General features: G+C 44.2%; 1 protein-coding gene and 1 long non-coding RNA gene across 23 annotated transcripts in view; one reads left to right on the plus strand and one right to left on the minus strand.

Annotated features, from left to right (window-relative positions):
• MAGI2 (membrane associated guanylate kinase, WW and PDZ domain containing 2) overlaps positions 1-25,031 on the plus strand; it is a 598,802-nt gene that overhangs the window by 128,515 nt on the left and 445,256 nt on the right. The window lies entirely within an intron of this gene.
• Positions 7,940-16,189, minus strand: LOC310658317. Its single transcript, XR_014502224.1, has 7 exons — positions 15,063-16,189; positions 13,308-14,798; positions 12,130-13,271; positions 11,564-11,869; positions 9,659-11,408; positions 9,291-9,413; positions 7,940-9,198 (listed from the first exon to the last, which is right to left on the minus strand). It is a non-coding gene; the product is annotated as an uncharacterized lncRNA (long non-coding RNA).

The raw sequence follows: 25,031 nt of genomic DNA on the forward strand, positions 1-25,031 counted from the left end.
TTTGTAGCTGCAGTAAAGAGAGTATTGCCTGGAGCAAGTAGCTTTATTCTATATAAACAACTAAATATGATCCTCGTATGGATTGCTGACGGAGGATCTTAATAGCTGTAATTTTTGAATGCATAGAATATCATTAGTGATAGCGTTTGAGAGCCAGAGTAAGTTCTACAAGTTTTTAAATGTTGGCAAGAAGAATGCAATTTGGGAAATGTTGAAAATATGTATGTGGAATGACATTTTGTGCAGTTGCACCCGGAACTGGTTTTTACATAATCTCAAGTGATTTTCAAAGAAAAATGTTAATGTAACTCTGAAAAAAAATGCCAGAAGCGTGAAGAAACTGGGGTAAGAGATTAAGAGACAGCCAAATTAGATGCAACTTGTAATTGTATAGTGCTTAAAAATTAAAAATGAAGGCTGGCTCTTTTGAACCAGCAATGGACATGTGTTCTCTATCAGGGTTGTGGTTTTACATTAGAGACCAATATATGATGGGATGCAGTAATAGGATGGGATGCATCCATTTTGAAAGCAGCAGTATCATTTTCTTTAGTGAATTTAACCTTTTTATGTCCTAAAAGAAAGGTTCACCACAAAGCATTAAACAACCTTTTATATTTCAAGGGTTGTTTGTTTGTTTTAAAACAGGAAGTGAAATATCAGACCTGGAAGTGTGCTACCTGGGTCTTGTGTATTATCAGAAAGGGTTGTCTGAATGAGTAGTGTTGTTGTTTGTTGGAGGTTTGTACGCTGGCTGTCTCAGAGAAGGCATTTGGAAAAAGCATTCTGACAGTAAGAGCTGTTCAGCATTGGAACAGACTCCCACGAGAGGCGGTGGAATCTCCTTCCTTGGAGGTTTTTAAGCAGAGGTTGGATGGCCATCTGTCATGGATGCTTTAGCTGAGATTCCTGCATTGCAGGGGGTTGGACTAGATGACCCTTGGATCCCTTCCAACTCTATGATTCTATGGTTTTATGTGCTGGGAATAAACCTGAGATGGATCTTCTTGTCTCTAGTCTGCTTCTGGTCTACATACTGTGGGCCAGCCTAGCCACTGTATTTCTGATTAGCTATTGGTTTCCTGACATGTGTGTCACAAGCTATGGATGTGTAACTTTCAGCAGAGGCCATGTCCATAGTTTACTTGGCAGGGGGTGGAAGTCAGTATTAAAGAGCTACTCTCATTCTCTTTAACTTTTGTACACAAAAGCCCTGTTCAGGTATTTTGTCTGCATAGGTGATCTCGCATGTAGGAGACATAGGCTGCACACACCAGCCCCACCTGCTCAGTCCCCAGGCGACCCGTGTTGAGCTTTTACACATGTTCATATGAATGTAAATAAATGCCTCTGCACAACCAGGGACGCTGCGTTCTACTTGCATTCAAGAGAAGGTGGATCCTAGCTCCCTTCAGATCTTTTAAATGAGGTGAAGCCTTATTTAGCAAGGGGATCCAGGGCCTGAGCCCATTAGCACGCACTCCCTACCTCGGAGGAGACAAAGGCACCAGGGACCAGTTTCTTCAGAGAGAAAGGTTTTTATTGCATCTGCACAGAGGGCACCAGTGGAATTGTTTCCCAAGACTGGTGCATTAAAACAAAGGTGCATTCAGCTTTTATCACCCTCAATCCCTCCTCCTGCTCCCCCTTTACACCAATCACATACAGCCACCAGCACACTCCACCTTCTTGGAGCATGGGGGGAGGAAGGCACCCTTACATTCCTACGCATGCGCAGTCAGTGAATTACTACGTGTCCATTCTATCCATATACGCTACGTGGCCATTCTTACTAGGGGCCATTCTAACCTAACAAGTTTGACTTGCCTAAGATACTATCAGAAGATAATAGCATTGCTGGAGCTCTTCAGCCAAACTTGTTTAACCAGCTTAAGATACACGTATTCACTCGCTTCAGAGGGAGGATCAGGTACTGAGTGGGTGGGGCTTGTGTCCATGTCCCTACCACACCCACAGTTTAACCCTTTGCATGTTCAGGCAAACACTCCTAAAAATAGGAAGAGAACACACAGAGAGTGTTAGTCCAAAACTATTATGTAGTCTCCAGATGGGGATAAAATATATTACATGTTTCAGATGTGTCATACCTAGGGCTTTTTTCCAGCCGGAACTCACTGGAACTCAGTTCCGGGCCCCCTCAGGTGGGCGCCATTGCCATTATAAGAGAACATGAGAGGCGTTCCTGGAGAGTTCCAGCACCTCTTTTTCTAGAAAAAAATGGCACTGGTCATATCTAGCCTTTCTTTGTTCGCTAATAGTGCAATTCAATATGTGTATATTTAGAAGTAAGCTCCAGTGCTGCATAAGATTGTAGATTAAGGGAGCAGTCCTATACACACGCTGGTGTGTAGCAAGCTGGAGCAGATGAAGCTTGTTAAGTTGTGGGCGAACATAGTAGATGACACAGTGATTCTCCAGAGCAGCTCTTTATTGTAGCTGGACAGAACTGAACAGCAAACAGCTCAGCCGGCCTGCTTTTATAGGAGCCGGCTGTCAACAATGTATCAACAACAACCCAGGGTTTCCCGCCTAAAATAACTGACGTGGACCTGAGTGAAAACTATCTACGGTATCCCCGTTGGCCCAGGGGGAGAACATCAGTACATAACACCCCTCCCCACCGAGATAAGGCGTTAGTTACAATCGTAATGGTTTCCTTATATACAGCACTACACGTAATGGTTCAATTAGGCACAAAAAGCATATCGGTTACATTTCCCATACTTAAACCAACAGTGATACATGTCCAACAACATAGTCCTTTAAATAAGTTGGGCGCTTGGAAACTCTGCCAGACCGCCGGGGACTGGTAGCCAAGTCCGGAGGGCCACCCAATTCTTGCTGAGGCTGTGGTGCGACCCTAGGTGGCGTTGAACCCAAATCCCCTGGATCCACTGCTGTGGATGGAGCCTCCGCAAGTGGAGTGGTCTGAGTCTGTGGTAAGTCTGGCAGACCCTCTGAAGCGGCTTGGTTCGGCTCCACGCTGGCAGTTTGCGAGGGAGGTGTAGGTGGAGCCTTGCCATCTGTAAGTTTCTCTTCTGGAGCCACGAACGCAGTTGGCACCACGGTAGTGTCCAAGTCCCCAACCCTGCGCCTAAGCTGGTCTATGTGTCGGCGCCACAAGCATCCATCTTCGAGTGCCACCTGGTACGAGCGAGGTCCAGTGACTCCCACTACTGTGGCTGGCACCCAAGGAATGTCCCCCACATAGTTCCGGGCAAAGACCTGGTTTCCTGGAACAAAAGACCGTGGCGCGTTGGCACAGCCTGGGGGTTCAGCCACGGCAAAGTCCGGGTGCAGCCGGTCGAGCGGTGACCTGAGGCGGCGGCCCATAAGCAGTTCAGCAGGACTCCGCCCTGTGGCCGCATGAGGGGTGATGTGTTGCACGAACAAGTATTCGGTGACCCGCTCGTGCCAGTCTCCCCGGTCCAGGCGCGCCAGTGCCTCTTTTGCCGAGCGCACCATTCTCTCTGCCTGCCCGTTGCTGGATGGATGAAATGGTGCCGTTAGGGCATGGCGGATGCCCAGTCCGAAAAGATACCGCTCAAAAGTGCCTGACGTGAACTGTGGTCCGTTGTCGGAGACAAGGACATCAGGACACCCATGCGTCGCAAAGAGTCCTCGCAGCACCCGGATGACGGCCTCGGTAGTGGTGGAGGGCATCAGGGCCACCTCCAGCCATTTGGAATAGGCGTCTACCACTACCATAAAGGTCCGGCCGTGAAAGGGGCCAGCCAGATCGATGTGCACCCTCGACCAGGGTGTCTTTGGCGTCTCCCAGGTGTGTCCCTTAGCTGCCGGTGGTGCAGGCCTTGATTCTTGGCACGCTTGACAGGCGGACACCCAGGCAGTGATGGCATCGTCCATGTTAGGCCACCAGACGTAACACCGAGCCAACGCCTTCATTTTGACAATTCCCGGGTGGCCAACGTGCAGAGCCTCCAGGACGCGTTGACGGAGTCTTTGGGGAATTACGACGCGGTCTCCCCACAGCAGACAGCTGCGATGAGCTGAGAGTTCATGTTGTCTGGTTGTGAAGGGCTGGAACTCCGATGCAAAAGGCCCTTGTGGCCACCCCCTCCACACCCAGTTGAGCACACGGCTGATGGTGCGATCCTGGGCAGATGCGGAGGCCACAGTGGCAGCCGATACAGGCGCTTCCGGAAGATCCTCAATCAGGAGGAGTGATGAAGCTGGAGCCGGGTCTTCCACAAATGCTGGAAGAGGGCAACGGCTGAGGGCATCAGCATGGCCCATCGATTTCCCTGGGCGATGGACAAGCCGGTAGTGGTAGGCAGCCAGGAAAACAGTCCATCGCAGCATGCGCGGCGAGAGGACCGGTGGAGTTGGACGATCACCGGCGAGGAGGCCCAGGAGTGGCTTGTGGTCAGTGATGAGGTCAAAAGTCCTGCCATAGAGGTATTCATGGAACCTCTTCACTCCAGCCACAAGTGCCAGTGCCTCCTTGTCGAGCTGGCTGTAATTCCGTTCCGTCTGAGATAGCGTCCTGGAAAAGTAGGCGAGCGGTGCTTCTCTTCCGTCTGGAAAACAGTGACTAAGGACAGCGCCGATGCCAAAAGGTGAGGCATCGCAGGCAAGGACCAGCGGCCTGGATTCACTGTACTGTACCAGCACACTGTCCGATGAAAGGAGAGCCTTGACCGCGTTGAAGGCCGCCATCTCCCGATGACCCCAGGACCAAGGCGTCTTTGTGCTGAGGAGTCGGTGAAGAGGCTCAGCCACCGTGGCTTTGTGGGGCAGGAACATGTTATAAAAGTTCAGCAGCCCCAGGAACGCCTGCAACTCCATCTTGTTCTTTGGGATGGGGGCCTGCTGGATAGCGCGGATCTTGGATGTGGTCAGGTGAAGTCCGGAGGCGTCGATAAGATAGCCCAGGAACTCCACCTGTGGAACGGCGATCTGGCACTTCTCCCTCTTTACCTTGAGCCCAGCCTCTTGGAACCTGGTCAGCACGGCACGGAGGCGCTCGAACAGCTGCTGGTGTGAGTCTGCGGCCACCAAGACTTCATCAAAATATGGTACCACGCCCGGAAGCCCTTGCAGGAGACGCTCCATAAGGCTTTGGAAGATGCCAGGAGCCACACTCACCCCGAACTGCAACCGGCGGCAACGGAATGCCCCTCGGTGGGTGACGATCGTCTGGGCTTCAGCAGTGGCATCATCGACGGGCAGTTGTTGATAGGCTTGGGCAAAGTCCAGCTTAGCGAAGACCTTACCTTCACCCAGGGAATGCAGCAGGTGTTGGACAACAGGAACCGGATAAGCGTGCTGCTGAAGTGCCTTGTTGATCGTGCACTTGTAGTCAGCGCAGATTCTCACCGACCCGTCTGGCTTGACAGGCATGACGATGGGGGTTTCCCACTTGGCGTGGTCAACCGGCTCCAAAACTCCTTGGGCGATCAGCTTGTCCAGTTGTTCGTCCACCTTAGCCTTGAGAACAAAGGGAACCCAGCGTGGCTTTAGCTTGATGGGGGCGACTTGTGGATCAAGGCTAAAGGAGATGGGCGTACCTGTATATTGCCCCAAAGTGCCGTCAAAAACCTCGGCAAAGTCTTTGATCAGACCCTCAGTCTCTGCGTTAGAGATGCAGTTGATGCCGGTGACTTCCAGGCCGAGGGCATCAAACCAGTCTAGCCCTAGGAGGCTTGGCCGCTGGCCTTCGATCACCACCAACCGGAGCAGGCCCGAAAAATCCTTGAATGCGATCCGGAACCGGCCAACGCCTACCACGGGAATGTCGTTTCCCTGGTAGTCTCTCAGGTGTACGCGGTGAGAGTCAAGTTGCCTTTTGGACACTCTGGGTACCAGTCTTTTGATGGTGCTCCAAGACACGATGGACAGGGCAGACCCGGTGTCGATCTCCATGTCACATGGAGCTCCTTCAATGAGCACCGTGATGTTCAGCTTGCGTCGCGTAGGCGAGTCGGTTTGGCCAATCGTGGTTCCAGACGGGCAGCGGCAGTTGGTGAGAGCGAAACAGCTTTCCTTGGCAGACTGGAGTGAAGACTTGGACTTGCGAGTTGGTGAAGGGGGGGTGTCAGACGGAGCCGATCGGCAGACCTTAGCGATGTGGGCCCTTCTGGAACACTTCCTACAGATGGCGTCTCTGAATCGACACTTGGCACGGGAATGGTTGCTTCCGCAGCCGGCACATTCCGGTTGGCCCTTGGACTTCTGTTGGAACTTCCTGCGCTCCCGCTTTGTCTGGTGCACGTCATCGTCTTCACTGGAGGATGCCTCATCACTGGTGGCCTCTTCGTGATGCACTGGAACTGGCTTCCTAGCAAGACGCGGGCTGCTGGACTTACAGATCTCCTGGGCGGAGCGTTCAGCAGCTTCTGAGGCCACAGCCTCCTCAATGGCTTTCTGTAGCGTGAGGTCTGGCTTGGCGAGGAGACGCCGTTGCAGATGGATGTCCCGGACCCCGCAGACGATTCGATCCGTCAGGGCATCGTCTAAGTCTCGGAACTCGCAGTGCATTGCAGCCTGTCGCAGGGCGGTGGTGTAGTTGTTGATTGACTCCCCCTCTGCCTGGTTCCGGTGGTAGAACGCATGGCGGGCAGCAATCTTGGACGGCTTTGGTGCATAGTGGTTGTGGAGCTTCTCTTGGATCGTGTCCCACGGTGTTGCCTGGACTGCTTCAGGCGCAACCAATGCTCGGGCCGTCTCAAACACCTCAGGCCCACAGAGGCTGAGGAATAGGCCCCGCTTACGCTCCTGTGATACTTGCGTCAGCTCGTTGGCTTGGAGGTAGCAGTCGAACCGAGCGAGGTAGGAGTCCCATGATTCAGAGGCTGGCGCAAATGGCGGTAGAGGCACAAGTGAAGCCATGGTTCCGATGCCGGCGTGAAGGGCGATGGATGGAACACCGAGCTCTAGCCAGAACAGTCAGCTCTGAATTGGTTCTGTTCAGTGATTTCGCTCAGTGATTCAGCTCAGTGATTCAGCTCTGCTCGGAGGGTGGCTGCATCTGGCTGTGCTCTGATGTCCATCGATCCCACCTTCGTCGCCAGTGTTAAGTTGTGGGCGAACATAGTAGATGACACAGTGATTCTCCAGAGCAGCTCTTTATTGTAGCTGGACAGAACTGAACAGCAAACAGCTCAGCCGGCCTGCTTTTATAGGAGCCGGCTGTCAACAATGTATCAACAACAACCCAGGGTTTCCCGCCTAAAATAACTGACGTGGACCTGAGTGAAAACTATCTACAGTATCCCCCTGTTGGCCCAGGGGGAGAACATCAGTACATAACAAAGCTGGTGTAAAATTACACCAGATCCACCCAGCAGAAAGGAAAACAGGCCTTTAAAATGGTGTTTGAGTTAAGCCAATTTTGCTGGATTAATTTATGCCAGGGTTGCCAGGTTATATGACTGAACTGAACAGGCTTAGGATGCAACCTAAGGTTCCACCTTATGGTTCCACCCCTACCACATATGCTCCCTTTTCAGAGTTTACATTGTGTGAGCCAATTGCCCCCACCCCCCCACAACCATCTCCCAGGAAATAAGACACATGATACTTGTATTGACCCAAGTTATGCCTCAACTTATAGAGGACAGGCGTAAGGGTTTGGCAAGGCATTGGATATATCTGTTTGGGGTCAACCCAAGGCAAGTGACCCAATTGACACACATCAGGTAGGAACCCTTTGCTGGGTTGCCACCTGTGGCCCTCTTCTCTACCTGGGCTTCTGGACATCACAAACTCCTTCCGGATCCCTTTAACGGGATACCCCCGGTAACTGGAGGGGCAGGCAGAGCCCACAACCTCCCCTCCTCCAAAGACTAAGGCTTAACCAATGCCTTGACCACCAAAGTTGTGGCGATTGCTATGAGGTAGGCAAAATCTTAGGACAGAGTTCATTAGTCCAGTGGACAAATTGCTACCCAACCAATTCCCATCATAGATGGCTTGTGAACTGAGCTGGAAAGTACTGTGGTAAAAGTAGAATGGGACAAAGAACAATTCACAAGAAGCTGTGCTAGAAGCTACTAGGGTAGGCTAGAAAGGGTGACCAAGAAGTTGTTTATACTGATAAGGAAGTCTGCCAAAGCCTGGAGCATCAATCATAACAGATTTCAATTACTGTGATAGTGACGTGAATGGCAATGGCAAGATTTCTAAGTAAGAGTGCACGTTATTGGAAATGGTGTTAAACCTTTTCTTGCTCCTCAGTTTATCACAAGCTGTGAACCAGAAGCAAATGCTCTAGAGAATCACAGGGCTTTCTTCCAAACCTTTTAAAGTATTTTTGGGCAAAACATTCTCACAGTGTTGGACTTTTAAAATGAAGGTTCTGTTTTATAGATCTTGCTGATAAGAATACTGGTGATAAATTTTACCTGAAAGGAAGGGAAATGCAAGGTTTTGTAGAGCGGGCGAGGACAATGTGTAACGTAGGCTCACATGTTCAAGACTATACTTAGACAATAGCAACTGCTTAAATAATTGCATCCCTTGATTTTAACCACAGGTCATGTTAAACATGCTTCTCTTGTGCATTGTGTGTGAACAGTTGTAATGGTAGAATACAATACATTCATATAGCTTGTCCTGTATTTTATTTAAATGTGTATTGAGGCCAAAGTTGAAATCTGTATTTAATGCTTCATATACTTTTCAGTTAGCTATGAGTGAATGCTGTTTTGATAGGTTCATCAGTAATGGTGTTGAAGTTTCTGGGCTTTTCTCCAGATGGTATGGCCTCTGCTAATTTATTTTAAGGGTATACCATATATAACAACAACAACAACAGCAAAGCATTTCAGGCATTCCTATGTGCTAATATTTTTATGATATAATTTGGATAGCTAAGGTAAAAGCCTTGAATGATGGTAGTGGACACAAATAAAATAATAATGTGCAAAGAAAATTGTTGATGCATGAAAGCATTCCATGCAGTATTGCAAAAGTATTGCAGTGAAGCCTACGAGGGCCGTAGCCACTCAAAATGTAGAGGGTTTGTGCATGACCATCAATTTGGACCTGCAGTGGTCACTGTTCAGTTGTCTTGGGCGTATATGGTGCATTGCTTAACTGGGAATGACATTCATATGATTTGGCATTTGCAAATGGGCCCTGTATCCACAGCGACTGCTGGCAGCACATTCCTCGAGCTGCTGTTTTCTTAAAGCTACACACTCTTACACTCAACTACCGTATTTTTCGCTCTATAAGACGCACCAGGCCATATTTCCCCTTACTTTTTAGGAGGGAAAAAGTGAGTCTTATAGAGCGAAAAATACAGTATTTGATTTCTTCTCTTGTATATATCTTACCCAATCACCTGTCTGCCCCATCTGTGAATAAGTTAATGGTGAGGGACTTCTCATTACACATTACGCTTACTGTGCCTTATACAGTTATACCTCATGTTACGCCCGCTTCATGTTACATTCTTTCAGGTTATGTCCCGTGGTGACCGGGAGTACCAGAAAGGGTTACTTCCGGGTTTCACCACTTGCACATGCACAGAAGCGCAAAATGACGTCATGCGCATGCACAGAAGCTGTGAATCACAACCCGTGTGTGCGCAGACGCACTGCTGCAGGTTGCGTTCTTTTCATGTTGCGAACGGGCCTCCGGAACGGATCCCATTCGCAACCAGAGGTACCATTGTAGTTTCCCCTGAACCCAGTTTTGATACCTACGGTGAGTCAGGTACTGAAAGGATTGAAGGCCCACTTCCTGCAACTTCTTTGGTCAGGTTCAGCCAATGGATTACCACCACCTCCCCTGCTCTATGCAGTTACTGTTTACATTTGCTAGAGGTAATTAAATTAGACACAGAGGGCAATCACAAGCATCTTCTGTAGCTTGTTCATTCTCATGAAGTGAGAACAGAAATGCCTACCCATTAGACAAAAAGGTGCAAAACTCTCTCCCTCCCCCTCACCTTACCACCTTGTACTCTGTAGATAGAAGCATTTTAAGGGTGGCTGGCTGTCAGTAAGGCCCTAGGGGAAAACAACAGAAGCAAAATATGTGATTCTATCAATAGTCTTATAGCCACCAGAGTAATATGTAATTTGCTGTGAACATGGGTATTTATTTTTTGTGTATGATTATAAATGTTCTGCTTATATAACCAGCCAAGAAAAGTGAGGTTCTCATGTAAGTCACATGTTTCGCTATTTCCCCAGTGTTTGTCATTCGCCCTTGTCATCTCCCTTGGCCATTAAGGTGCAAGATGGTTACATCAATAAGATGTTCATGATATCTAAAATTTAAAAACTAGCCATATCTACTAATGTTCCTTCTTGTAATGACTTCAGAACTGTTTGAATTGACAGGTGGGCCAGTGCTAATGCCACCCACATATTATACCCAGATTTGCATATATGTTGTGCCAAATTCAAATTTGGATCCTCTTTTTGGGTAGAGCAGAGGGACCATACATAAATCGGGTCACACAGACACACAGAATGTCAGCAGTTGAAGCTTTCCCCACAATAATGTTTTTGTTTTAGAAATAGTTAAACCTGTAAAATTTCTGCCGGTCATACAGCTGTTAAATGCACAATAAGGCTACAAATAACTCATGTTCTTTTACTGAAGGTATTTCATAAATTGATTTTAGGCCACCAGTGCTACAAAGAGTGCAAGACCAAATGTGTGTGTGTGTGGGGGGTGATCTAAGATTTACAGCAACTAAGGTTCAGATTTTATGCTTGTAAAGTCAGTAGTAAACTTGGTGGTTTAAAAAACCACCAGTGTATTGTAAGATCATTATTTATTTAAACTGCACAACAAGTACAATAATGTTACTAGTGCAGGTCAAAAAGTCACCCTTTTAATTTCTTTCTTTGAGCTGTTGACAAGAATATGTGCATTTAAGTATTTGTGCCAACAGCTGCAATTTATTCTTCTATTTTCTCCCATTGGTAGAAAAGCAATGAATTACCTCGTCACTCATGTTGATGCCATAATTAACTTAACAGCCTCTCCAAATGCATTTCTCTAAAACAACACATGAACAGACTAGTTAACAATGGTGGGCTATACTATGTGGTTCTCATTTGCTGCTCTATCTCAGCCCTCAGCAATATGAGTTTAACAACACTGGGCTGCTTTAAAAGACTCACATAGCTCAGGCTCTCTCAACCACAATACCCTTGCCTTGTGATATCAGCTTCAATTGCATTGGCAGTAGCACTGGGTGGGAACCTCCGGTTGGCAACTCACCAGCACGTGGGCAGGGATGGAGATGTCAGGTCAGCAATCAGGCTGTCCTTATCTCAGTGCACACCAACCCTCAATGTACAAGCATCCCCCAACATGCGTGTGTCTGTGCACATGTGCAGCACCAGAAAATAATTAAATAAATTGACTCCAACCCAGAAATAGCAGGAGAGAACTTGTGTCTCATGGGGACAGTGGCGTAGCGTGGGGGGTGCAGGGGGGGCCGACCGCACCGGGCGCAACATCTGGGGGTTAGGGTTAGGGGGCGCAAATCCACGGGTTAGGGGGTGCAAATTACTTGTCTTGCCCCGGGTGCTGACAACCCACGCTACGCCACTGCATGGGGATACCCTCCCCAGAGCCCAAAGAGGATGTCAGAAGAGACGGGAGGTGCAGCAGGGCTCTGTTTAGCCTGCTCAGCCTCCCTGCCTGACAGCTGACACATGGGGTAGCGCTGCTGCTGCCACCACCTCATTCCCACATAGCCTCCAGCCCAAGCTTCAATTCCACCTGACTTTCAAGTTGAACTTAGCCTGATCTTTTATTCCCCTTCCTTCCCTCCCCCTCCCCTTTTTATGAAGATTACCCGCTTTGGGATCCCACAGCTAATTCTCCCCTGGTCTTCTCGCTGGCCCAAATAGGACTACCGTATTTTTTGCTCTATAAGACTCACTTTTTCTCTCCTAAAAAGTAAGGGGAAATGTGTGTGCGTCTTATGGGGCGAATGCAGGCTGCGCAGCTATCCCAGAAGCCAGAACAACAAGAGGAATTGCTGCTTTCACTGCACAGTGATCCCTCTTGCTTTCCTGGCTTCTGAGATTCAGAATATATTTTTTCTTGTTTTCCTCTTCCAAAAACTAGGTGCGTCTTGTGGTCTGGTGCATCTTATAGAGCGAAAAATACGGTAATTTAGCCAGCTAGCCCTGGTGATCATCTAATGTTTATGGGATGGATTTGCCCCCTAAATTGATTTTTGAATTCTGAATTTATTGTTATTCACATTACTGTATTTTATGCTGGGGTTTTTTGCATCAATTAAGTGTTTAAAATTTGTTGTTAGCCGCCCTGAGCCCAGTTTTCTGAACTGGGAAGGTCGGGGTATAAATAAAAAAATATTATTTATTATTATTATTCTTAGTTTTTTGTTTTTTATGTGCAATCTTTTTGGTACAATTGGGAAAGATCGGCAGAGAGGGTGTTTGGAGGCATTTTAGAGGGTGGGTGCTCCTTACTTAAGTGATTTTTACTTATGAGTATGAGGTCCAGGAACATAACCCCTTCATAAGTTGGGGGGTTGCCTGTACATTAATTACTAAAGTTGTGGCTATGTTTAACCTCCAATCTGCCTCTGACTATCATTGCTTCTACATGCCTGCCTCTCTGTGCCTGGTGAGCATAAAATAGGAGCTGCAGGGAGGCTGACCACAATTGGAAATGGAGAAAATTGACATAGGTCCCAACACACAAAGAGACACAAGCAAAGCACTATTATTCACCCTGGGAGAGAAGTTGCCGCTGTTGCCGCATTTATTTATAATGCAATGTTCTCCTTCAGTATTTATGAACATCTGAGGTAAGTTGGTAGTTGAGACATTTGTAGCTTTCTCCATGGTGATTGTGAGAAGACAGCAAAGGTCCTAAAGAAGCCTCAATGAGATAATTAATGTTATCGATTCCTTGAAATTCAATGCTAAGGGGCAGGTACCATAAAAGTCTAATAAAGCTTCTGCATCTGGCAGTGATGAGCAACAGCAGTGAAAAGTAGCACACAAATAGCTTATTAAGCAGAGTAGATAGGAACAAACATTATTGTGTAAGAATTCATTGTGTTAGTTTTAAGACATAAATCTGTTAGGGGTATGGATTCAGGCTTAATGGTGGAAGGTTGTCCCTGAGGATCCTGCCACAGATAAGTGTCATTCTGTTTCAGCATGATCTCCTAATAAAGTGCATTCGTAAAGAATGAATTAGGTCTAACATAAAAGCAGGACAGTCACAACAGAATGGTTCTTTCCAAATCAGAGTTTGTTTGTTTGTCTGTCTGTCTACCTACCTGCCTGCCTGCCTGCCTGCCTGCCTGCCTGCCTGTTTTTGCTTTGGTTTTGAGGATTAAACTCTTAGCCTATAACTACACTACTGAAAGTAGAGGAAAATAATAATAATTATGCACTGCACTGACGACCTTGGATGAAAGGCCAAAAGTGTGATAAACAAATAAAGAGCTTTTAATCCTCCTTCACCAATTCATGGTTAAGAATGTTCACACAAGCTGTAAAAAACAATTGCTTAAATAGGTAAACAAAGGCTAGGTAATCAAGACGGTGCTTTTAATAACTTTCTGTGCTCACAAGAAGGGCTTAATAGACAACCCTTACTCATCTCCTACATTGGTGAAAAGGAATATGTCTCCCTTGAAGTTATGCAACTCAGAGCTCATCTCTTATATATTTTGGAAAGTTGTTTGTCTCTTTGTTCTTCTTCACTTTTACCTAAAATGATGCAAGAGCCACTCCAATTTTGATTAATTTGTAGCAGCGCTGTGGGATAAGGGCTAACTCATTTCCTTCTGTGGTGTTTCCCTGGTCTAAATTCTTCCTTTTCCCCTCTCCCTGACAGAGACAGGCTCAGAGCTATCTTGAAGACACAGGAAAGAGTTTGATGCAAATAATGGAGCAGTTCCTATAGCAGTGGTTGTTATGCAGGTGTTTTGCCTAATGAAGTAGGTTTTGTGCAGAGTTTATAAAAGATCTCACTCTGCAAATAGTTAAGATAGAAATCTGGGTTTTTGGGGGGAGGGGGGTTGTTTTAAAAAACAACAACTCCAACATTCTCTCTATTTGATTATGCTGGCTCAAAGAAAGATTGTAAAGGAGCTCCATATGTCATAGGAAGCAGATTATGTAATGCCTTATAATAAGCCACTTTTGCCTCTTCCAATTATTTAAAGACTTTAGGCAAAGGATTATAGCTGCATTAATTGCACCGTGGTTTATTGTGCTCAGACTGTGAAATGAGCACATTTTACCCTTTTTCATTATTAAACATGTGCACCTACATATTATCAACATCAATACCTAATAATTCTTGCTTTCTTATTATGAATAACTAAAAAGGATTTAAAGGTTATCCTTGCTTTTTAATTTTAGCTCTTGTTTTAACTGCAGTGTAAGATGATAACTCATAATCACAGGTTTCTGTTTTGCACAATGGATATATATATATCTAATGAGAAAGAGAGCTCACTTTCCAAAATATGTTTGAAATCAGAGCAACAAAGGGAATCCTAATTAAGGGAAATTATCTGACTGTGCAATTAGTGTTGCGGTACTGATAGGTTGGAAGTAGTAAGATTAAACTGGCACATCACAGCAGATAAGTAGCCAAATCTGGCAGGATACAAATATGCAAAAACTGGCAGTACTGTTGCAGTTCATTAATGGCATTTTGTTTATATCTACAGACAGATATTGAAGTGCCAAGGTTTGTAAAGTTTGCCACATATTAAACAGATTGTAGACATTAACATGTCTAATCCTAGTGCTAGTGAAAGGATTGGGCATGTGGATTTGGTTCTAGGTTGAAGAAGAAGAAGAAGAGTTTGGATTTGATATCCCGCCTTTCACTCCCTTTAAGGAGTCTCAAAGCGGCTAACATTCTCCTTTCCCTTCCTCCCCCACAACAAACACTCTGTGAGGTGAGTGGGGCTGAGAGACTTCAAAGAAGTGTGACTGGCCCAAGGTCACCCAGCAGCTGCATGTGGAGGAGCGGAGACACGAGCCTGGTTCCCCAGATTACGAATCTACCACTCTTAACCACTACACCACACTGGCTCTCACACTGGTTGCTAGAAGACTTCTCCAGTTTCTTTCTTTATCTGCTTCTGCAGATAAGACCTGGGCACCTGTGCTTCCTACTTCCATTCCTAATTTCAGTGAGGGCTTCCTATGATTCTAAAAGAATTGTAGAGTTGGAAGTGATCACAAGGGTCATCTAGTCCAACCCCCTGAAATACTGGAATCTAGAACTCTCAACTTTACTGACTGTTCTCCTTGATGGTTTTCCACTGTGTTAGATCTCCATCCGGCAGACTCTATCAGGTTTTCTGAAGTCACAGTTTGAATTAAAGTATTTTATAACATGCAGTTTAGGATTCCCTTGATCTCCAGCCATATCAGCCAAAACAGATTCAAGGTTTAAACATTAAGATAATAGGCTGTTTTTTTGGAGGGACGGGGAACTTAATTTTCTCACTCTCTCTTTCTGTTTTCACTGTTCACTTTTGTGTCAGTGTCATTACTTTGTGTGTGACATTGTCTAATATATATGTTTCCATGACTTTAGATTATGTTGTGTCATGTTTTAAGGTCTTGTCATAAAGCTGCCACCTTGTAAAAGTAATGGTTTCCTTTCAGTACCACTAGACCCTCTTTCTAAAAACTCAGTTTTTATTCAACAGTGACAACCATGATTATCAGGTTTTTCTTGCTGTACGGCACCTAAATCACAGAATCCCACTATAAGTAACATAAAAACTGCCTGCCATACTTGTGTTTAAATCTCTGTATTCTTAACACTTTTTATCTGGGGTTATAGATCTAAGATGAGAGCTAAGATAAGAGCTGCTACTGTGTTCTAACTCCATTTTAGGTTGAACAGTTTCAGATCTGAACTGCAAGTGAAATCTGCCAGTGGGCACACTTTAAATCATAGTCATAGTACAAGGAAAATACATACAACAATAGACTGGCTGAGTTTTTATACTTAAAACGTTATCTCTGTAATACAGATGGCAGCTGCAAAGTTTCAACTTCCTTACAAACATGAACTTTTGTAAGGAAATCATTTCCTATAGCAGTTAAAATACCCACCACCTTGCAGGACATATTCAGGAGAAGGAGTAAACTCTACACAAATCCATAGTGAAGTTCCTAAGACCATTGGATGGCATCTTGTACGTCTCCTTCCAGCAACTCCTGCAGCCAATCTGGTGCTTCTCAAATGCAAAATGAGACCAATGTCTTCTAAATGGTATAAAGGCAACCAATAAATGTCAATAAACTTTATCAAAAGCAGTCTGCTTAGAAACCATTTTTGTTCCTGTGCTCAGTTTGACACATTTCAGCCTGGATTTTTGTCAGCTATGCAATGCTCCACCTGACCACACTGCTGGCAGAATCTGCTCCTAGGCCCACCAGGTCCTGTACAGGTGTGTCCTTTCTGTCCTTCACAGGAGAGCCCTTGAAAGTGATGTGAAATATTGGTCAGTATTCTCTTTTCAGTGCTTTGGCTTTAGCCTGGAAGATATGAAATAATAATAAAAAGGATGAGAATATACAGAGTAAGGGGAAAGAGGAGAATTTACTACTGAGAACACAATCCTTCCACTGACTAGTAGAATCAAGTCTCCTTAGCTGCCTTCTAGAAAAACTGTCTAAAAGAACAGTCTAGCTCTGTAGTTTTTTTTTTTGGGGGGGGAGCCATCCTAGCATTCTTCTGTGTGATATTTCAAAGTCTGATATAGCATTGCCTTATAATTCTCCTAGAATAATATGGGAGAGCTGCAAAACTGTTGCCTTAATGAAAACAATGTGTGGGCGGTGGATAGGATTTTACTTTGGAAGAGCAGCTGTGTTTGTGCATGACACAAAGCCATAAACTATGACTTTGTCATAAACAAATCCTCCTGTGTACTGGCACACGCAGCCCAATTGCTTCTTCTTTGCTCCCAGCTGGGAAACAAACCATGGAGTGGCTGGCTTAGTGTTACATCTGAACTGGCACTCTGGGCTTACTTGCCTACAAACAAACAAACAAACAATGGATCAGACAGCCAAGAAGAAACCTTGCCTACAGATTGTGGTTTATTTTGAGAAAAACAACCCAGTGTTAGTCCAGACATAACACTCAGCCAGGCACTCTGTGGTTTGTTTCCCTGATTATGTAATGGAAGAGTGAAACAGGTGCGATTGGACTGCATCCACCAGCACCCAGCTCAAGCACAGGAGAATTTGCCTAACCATAGTTGATTGTGTATCATTGGGTACAAATGTTACCAATGAGAAGCTATGCAGCTGATTTCTCACAGCACATTGAGTGATACCCAACATTAGTAACTGATTTCAATGGGTCTACTACAAGTATGACTAACATAGGATGTCAGCCATTATGTAGTTATACCGGATTTGTGTTAGAGCAGTTGTTTTCAAGCTTTGTAAGTTTTTGAGGATATATTGTTCTAACGTTTATATTTCTACTTGATAATATGATTTCTATTCAGTTATACAGTATGGGAAAGCACACCTTTCATATTGACATGATAAACATGATGAATATATCGTCACTCACCACTGATGTGCATCACCAGTTAAGATGGCAAGAGAGTGAAAACTGGCTTCCTGGGCATAGGCTAAGTCAACTAACACTTTTAGTTGTACATATTTCATAAACGAGGAGAAATGCTATTTTTTTCAATATGACATGTAAGTAAAGTTAGAATCATAACCTTTTAAAAACCTAATACTTTAAAACCTAGAAATACACATGCAACATTTTGAAAGAATATAGGTCATAAGAACAGCTCAGAAATGTGAAATATAAACACTTGCTTTTCCCCTACCGCTTTTAAGATAAAAATAAACCTTGCCTTGTATTTCCGGCTTTAAAAACCAGAAACCCTAGGAACTCATTCATCATTTTCAAACATTTTCAGATGTTTCTGGCTTATTTTTCAAATAAAAGTGGCAGACTTCTCAAATGAATTCCATCCAAAGGGCTAAATCTGTCTCCACTAATATTAATTATGGTGAAAGCTAGGTCAGATTCACTTAGTTTATATCACACAGAAAATAAATTATTTACTTTCTTGAATTTGAACTGGATTATTTACTGTTAGACCTGCATGAAGATTTCAGGAAGACATCAGCAATATGTGGAACTGCTGGAGTCAGAGGGCTTGCCATAAATGTGCAAGTATATATTTAAAATCAAAGTCTGAACTTCAAGTATCAAATAATAGGTAAGGCAGTGGGGAAAGAAAATAGGTCAGTATAAAAAGTAAGAGTTACTTTTTTACACACACACACACACACACACACACACACTTATGTTGGAGTTTGGTACAGAAATACCGTATTTTTCGCCCCATAGGGCGCACCGTCCCATAGGGTGCACCTAGTTTTTTGAGGGGGAATAAAGAAAAAAAATTATTTCCCCCCCAGGCACGGGGCTGGGGCGGGGGAAGCCCGCGCTTCCCCTGACCCCAGCCCCCAGAACAGGCTGCTGTCCGCAAGCCTGGGGAGACTGTCGCGCCGGGGGGGTGCTCCGCTGTGTGCCCCAGGCTTCGGGATGCAGGTAGCTCTCTGCAAGCTGTGGGAGCCCGGCGGGAACTCCTGCAGGCTCCCAAGGCTTGCGGATAGCGCACCGACCCCTCTCGCTCTCCAGGCTTCAGCGAAAGCCTGCATTTGCCCCATAGGACTCACACACATTTCCCCTTCATTTTTGGAGGGGAAAAAGTGCGTCCTATAGGGCGAAAAATACGGTAATAGTTTGGTAAGACTGCTAGCTGAAAGAATAAAGAAATTTAAAGCTTATTACTTTAATGCAAACAAATCCATTCTTAGCACAGGCTTGGCATGTAGCAAAAAAGGGAGTCAAGAGGCTAAGACACACACATGCTTGCTCACAGAAACTGAACTTGGAGAAGAAGCAGGAAGGAAGTAAACCTGAAAAGGAAGTGATCTACTTAATGAACTAGCTAGGTCCTTCCCCCAGGCCCCTCACCCCTAGTTCCAGAATTTTGTTTTTCTGCATTTGGCAACCTTACCATTGTTATCAATTACAGGACTTCACACCAAAACAGCAGTTTCACTTAGCCTTAATAATAATTTTTTATTAATAATAATTTATTATTTATACCCCGCCCATCTGGCTGGGTCCCCCCAGCCACTCTGGGCGGCTTCCAACAACACACTAAAATACAAAAACCTATTAAACATTAAAAGCTTCCCTAAATGTTAATGTTCTCTTCTCCTACCAAATTAATTTTGATACCCCTTAATACTGTTTTATTCACGTAATCCATGCTTGCACCATCCCTGCCCCGCAAACCACCAACATGGTTCATATGGGAAGGTCCCATGGCTCAGTGGTTGCTAGCCTAGGCTCAATCCATCTCTAGTTAAAACAATATTGAACAGCAGATGCTCAGAAAGACCACTCCCCAAGACTCCAGAGAGCTGCTGCCCATCAGAGGAGACCATACTGGGTTAGATGGGCAAAATAGCATGACCTGGTATGAAGCATTTTCTTGTGCTCCTTCCAACCTACCAACAATTCATGACTGATTGGTAGGTCACAGTTGTGCAAGGCTGAGCTCTTCATTGTTTTATGTCTTTATTCTTAAATGTATGGGTATGTGTGATGCAGCTGATCACCCTTTCCGCTAAAGATACTCCTTCGGTGCTTGAACTTGTTTATGTTTCTTCCTACATTTTTCATTTCATGTTGACATATCTTGTGTGTCAGTACTACATCAAGCTAACTGCTTTTCTCCATTTTGCTCCCACAATCCTCAAAGTAGCATATAGGCATCTTGAGTTTTATCCTCTTTAATCACTCCCCAAAGTGCAGCTGAAGCAGGAATTAATTTGATTCCTTTTTGCCCCTGCTTGCATTTTGTTAAAATAGTATAACAACTTTTCAGTTTCCCCTGGACACTGCTATAATGTTTGTAGCATCTTAATTTCCTTTCACTCTAAATTCCTTGTGGTGTCTTTAAGGATGTGTTGTACACAAGAGCAGTGATACTTCAAAGCTGAAACAGCCGCAGATCAATTTAGTCAGGTCCGTTAAATTAAAGAAAGAACACAAAACACTTCATGCTGCTGGCCAGGAGGATTAATAAAAGTGCAAGATTATACTGAAGAGGAGACATGAATAATTCTTAGAAATGACTCCTAGCCTTTGTGATTCAGAAGCAGTTTTCAAAAGTGCTTAAATATTTTTCATGCGCTTTATTTCTTTGTCCTCAATCTTGCATTAGCATACAATCAGAGCTCCATTTGTTTCGATCTCTTACTAAATTGCTTTGATTGGCCCATTTGCCTAATGTTGAGTGTGATTCTGATTGCTCACAATGCTTTTTCTGTTGTTTAGGGGAGCCCTTGTGATTGGGTTTGGATGTGGGGAAGTAGTTAAAAAATCTCTGGCATCAGACACATAACTCTCTATGTCCAACTAACTTACTACATAAGATGATGGTTGTGGAGTTGACATGCTGTTGGGAAGACCCTGAAAACAGGAGAGGATACAAATAGCCCCTTTTCTTTTCAGGAAAGTTGTTTGCTTTCCATGCTGGGTGAGGAGAAAGAGAAGCCCCAGATTTAACTGCTCTAGTCCTCCAAGTATGTATGGAAGTGAGAGCTGGACCATAAAGAAGGCAGCCCTGAGTGTTCACTGGAAGGACAGATCCTGAAGCTGAGGCTCCAATACTTTGGCTACCTCATGAGAAGAGAAGACTCCCTGGAAAAGACCCTGATGTTGGGAAAGATGGAGGGCGCAAGGAGAAGGGGACGACAGAGGACGAGATGGTTGGACAGTGTTCTCGAAGCTACCAGCATGAGTTTGACCAAACTGCGGGAGGCAGTGGAAGACAGGAGTGCCTGGCGTGCTCTGGTCCAGGCGGTCATGAAGAGTCGGACACGACTAAACGACTAAACAACAAGTTCTCCAAGTGGAATTTGTGCTTCGTCACTTAGACCCTCATCTAAGGAGTTTTCGTGAAACATCTGTTAAAATGGAGGGGTGAAATTGGCAGACTTTTAGGTCCTATAAAGAATAATTCCAGTACCTAGAAAAATGGCAGTTTTTATGAAACGAACAGGCCGATTTTAAGAGTTTAGACTGGCGTTATACTGACACATGGTAAACTGATGATGTAGGCAAGCTTGTGGAGCCTATCTTGCTTGATATTTCTCTGAAATAATAGGTTATTTGCCTGAACTCAAGTTCAAGTCCCACTCAGCCATACCTACTTAGGTGGCTTTTGGCTGGTCATGGTCTCTAATTGTAAACTACCTTGCAGTTTTACAGTAATATTTTGTAAGCCCATTCAGTTGCTGCATTCCCACAACACATTATGTTCTAAACAATTTCAAAATAATAAAATAAAAGCATGTTTGCTTGTAAGATTATTTGAATGCAGAAGCCATTGCACAGGTCATTACAGGTCATTTTCTTGTTTGTTATTTCCATGGTAGAAGAACATCTTATTTTTGCAAGTCAGGCCTGGCTCTAGCTAATTTTGGAACAAAATACAATAAGCTATGTGTCTCCTCTAATGGCTGTCCAGGGACAAATAACTCTTCCCAGGGTTAGTTCCATGTCACTTGCTTTTAAAATAAAATCCTAGGGCTAGAAAAGGATGCATTCATTTAGTAATAAATCCATTATGACCTCTCTACTGATATCGTAACATGTCTGAGTATTACTTAGGTAACAGTATTTTCACCATGAACTTCTTTTTGGTGGGAAGAAGAATTCCTCAAAACAGAACATTTCCAGTTATAGATATGTCTTTTGTACACGCAAATAGATGAAGCCAGTGTTTTTTTCCTTTAAAAATGTTTAGGGGTACTCTCATTCCGCCTGAGACTCAGGAAACACCATGACAGGAAATGAGGCAGCCATCGGGGGGGTAGCAACGGAACTGAGAATTCATCGTGCTATTCAATGGAACTGATGGTTCACCATGCTAGAGAAGAAAGTATTTTTATTTTTAAAAACTTTTAGTTTATTCTCCTGTTAGATTCACAAAATGTTTGGGGGTGTGCGTACCCCTGCGTTCCCCCAGGGGAAAAAAGCACTGGATGGAGCTGAATGTATGTCGTGGACCAAATATTTCCAGGATTATAATCAGGACACAGCAATCTCAATCTTCAAATATTCATAGTTCAATAATATCTAGGGCAGGCTGCCTTTACCCCATGTGGTTGGAGTAAAAAATATAACTAGAAGCAAAGCGTAAGAATAAATGAACAGTTCTCCCAATGGAGATGGTGGAATTCCCTCAGGGTTGTTACTAGGACACCTGTTCTTTAACATATTAGTGGTAAGCAGTGAGTGGCCAAGGTTGCTGATGGTACCAAATTGTTCAAGGTGGTTAAAACAGAAAGCGAGTGTGAGGAGCTCCCAAAGGATCTGCCCCAACTGGGTTTATGAGCAGTAAAATGTAACCACAGTTCAATGTAAACAAGTGCGCAGTGATGCATACTTGAGGGAGGTGGGTCAAGAGTATTTGCTTCTTGCATTCAGTTCCCATGGGTCAGTGTGTCTGGCTGTTAACCAGAAGGTTAATGGTTTGAGCCCACCCAGGAAAGGCTGTGGGCAGCATTCCTGCATCTCAGGGGTTTGAACCAGATGACCCCCCCAGGGTCCCTCCAACTCTACAATTCTTTAGATAATGACAGGAGACCAATACATAAGTTTCTCCATATAAAGGATTGCATTTTTTATAGTAAATGTTGAGTCTTTCATTCTAATGTGTATTGCCCTTTATTTATTTTATAGTTTGTGTCACTCATTTTAAAGTTCAGAAGTAGAAAGGTATGTCTCCACATGCCATGTATGTGATTTTCTTACGCTTGACTGGAAAAAAGAAGCAGGAATCAGATCAGGGGAACTGTTGTGTGTGTAGCATTGCCACTCCGCTACAGGGTTACCATCTTGTCATAAATACACATCATAAAATGTGTTTATTAATAATGGCTACACATATGATGTGGAAAGTTAGTGTGTTCTTTTATATATGCTCTGAACTCACAGTGCCAGTAGCTTTTTGAACATCTAAAGAACCTTCCATCTTGACACCTTTGAACCTTCTGATCAGGCTGCATATATCTGGGGCATCTTAACTGAGTTGTGTGTCCCAACAAGGCATTATGAACTGCATTGCTCTACTCGTGTCCAGCTTCTGTTTCTCAACCAGGTTTCTGTCCTTTCTGGCTCTGTCTAGTTAGCTGTGTGTTTGGGCTGGGTGCCTGGTAATTGACTCTGTAGGGTTCTTTCCCTGCACAGTTGCTTTCAGGGTTACCCATCGCCACCACATAGAAGGGCCATTATATTTTCTCTGTACAGTTTTACCCTTGCTTTTTACCCTTGCTTTTCCAACAATAATCCTTAATTTTAAACATAATGGTGTGTTTTTTCAATGATTGTTTTCAAATATATGTCAAAAACAACCACCTATGACTTTGTTGTTGTTGTTGTTTAGTCGTTTAGTCCTGTCCGACTCTTCGTGACCCCATGGACCAGAGCACGCCAGGCACTCCTGTCTTCCACTGCTTCCTGCAGTCAAACGCATGCTGGTTGCTTCGAGAACACTGTCCAACCATCTCGTCCTCTGTCAACCTGTGGCTTAGCTGGGGTCAATGCCAGGGTTAAAGGATATTTGTTCATTTGCTTGTTTGTTTGTTGGCTGTGTGAGAAGGAGAAAGCATTAGTTGGGGGGAAAGTAGTGGACAGAAGCAAACAAGTAAGATAGTGGGGGGTTTTTGAGGTAGCTAATCTCGAGTTTACTGTTCAAGATCTGTTTTAAATGGGGGGAAATGCTCCCTGATTAGATTGTGATGGCACTGTGCTCATTAAGTAAGAGAGATCTGTAGTGTAGACATTGGCAGAATATCAAGTGTCTGTAGCTGAAGGTATGAATGAGGAAGACTTCCTGTTGCACTGTTTCCCAATAGAATGGAGGCCATACTCCTTGATGTAGGACTAAAAGAGAAATCAGTGCTGCTTCACAAGAGGTCATTGAATGTATGAGCAGATATTCTCACTAAGGCACACAATTTCACAGTGCTCGAAGATAGAAAATATTTTGCCAACTGTTTTATCTTTGAAAAGTCGGAGCCATTGGGAACAGCTGGCGTCTTCATCACAAGCCAGCACTGAAGCTTCAATTCTCCTTGAAATTCTGGAGTTATCATTTGTCCTGTTTCACATTATTCTCTCCATTTTCATATACTGTACACACATAATAGGAGACCACAAATTAATGCTCTTTCTTCTAACCTTTCCCCCCCTTTTAACCAGGACACTCTTAAAATTCATTTCTTTGTAATTCTGTTAATCTAAACCACAGTGCATGAAAGATACAAAGTAATACATATTTCCTATAAGTGAAGTCTTAGGGGCATATTCATGGAAGTGTTTCATGATTTTTATAATATGCATTAAATGAAAATAATAATAATAATAATAATAATAATAATAATAATAATAATAGTTGGTTTAGAAGTAATTGTAAATTGAAACCTTCACAATAAATGAGAGATGAGTTGCCTTTGGCTCTAAGTCATTCGTCCCCTGTAGCAGCCATTCCAACAGGTTACCTGAACTGTTTCCATCCAGGTTTATCATTATAACAACTATAGCTTTAAAAACTTTTTCCTACATCCTCATTTTTCCTCTCAATCACCTTTGCCTTGTGTGTTGTGCTTAGACTGTAAGCTTGAGGGTATGGGCTATCTTCTTTGGAATTGATCCATAAACTGCTCTGGGAGCCTTTTTGGTTGAATAGTAGATTGAAATGCTTCAAATAAATAAAATAATATCTAAGCCGTGAAATAAAATTTGAAATTATGCTGTCAATATGCTCTACAATAGGGACAAATGGAAGGTTTTGAACTTAGGCAGGAAGAACAAGATGCACAAATATAAAATGGGGGATACCTGGCTTACTGGCAGTACATGTGAAAATGAGCTAGGGGTCTTGGTGGACCAGTGTGATGCAGCAGCAAAAAAAAAGCTAA

Source organism: Podarcis tiliguerta, assembly GCF_965153285.1.
Source record: "Podarcis tiliguerta genome assembly, chromosome: 10".
Lineage (NCBI taxonomy): Eukaryota > Metazoa > Chordata > Lepidosauria > Squamata > Lacertidae > Podarcis > Podarcis tiliguerta.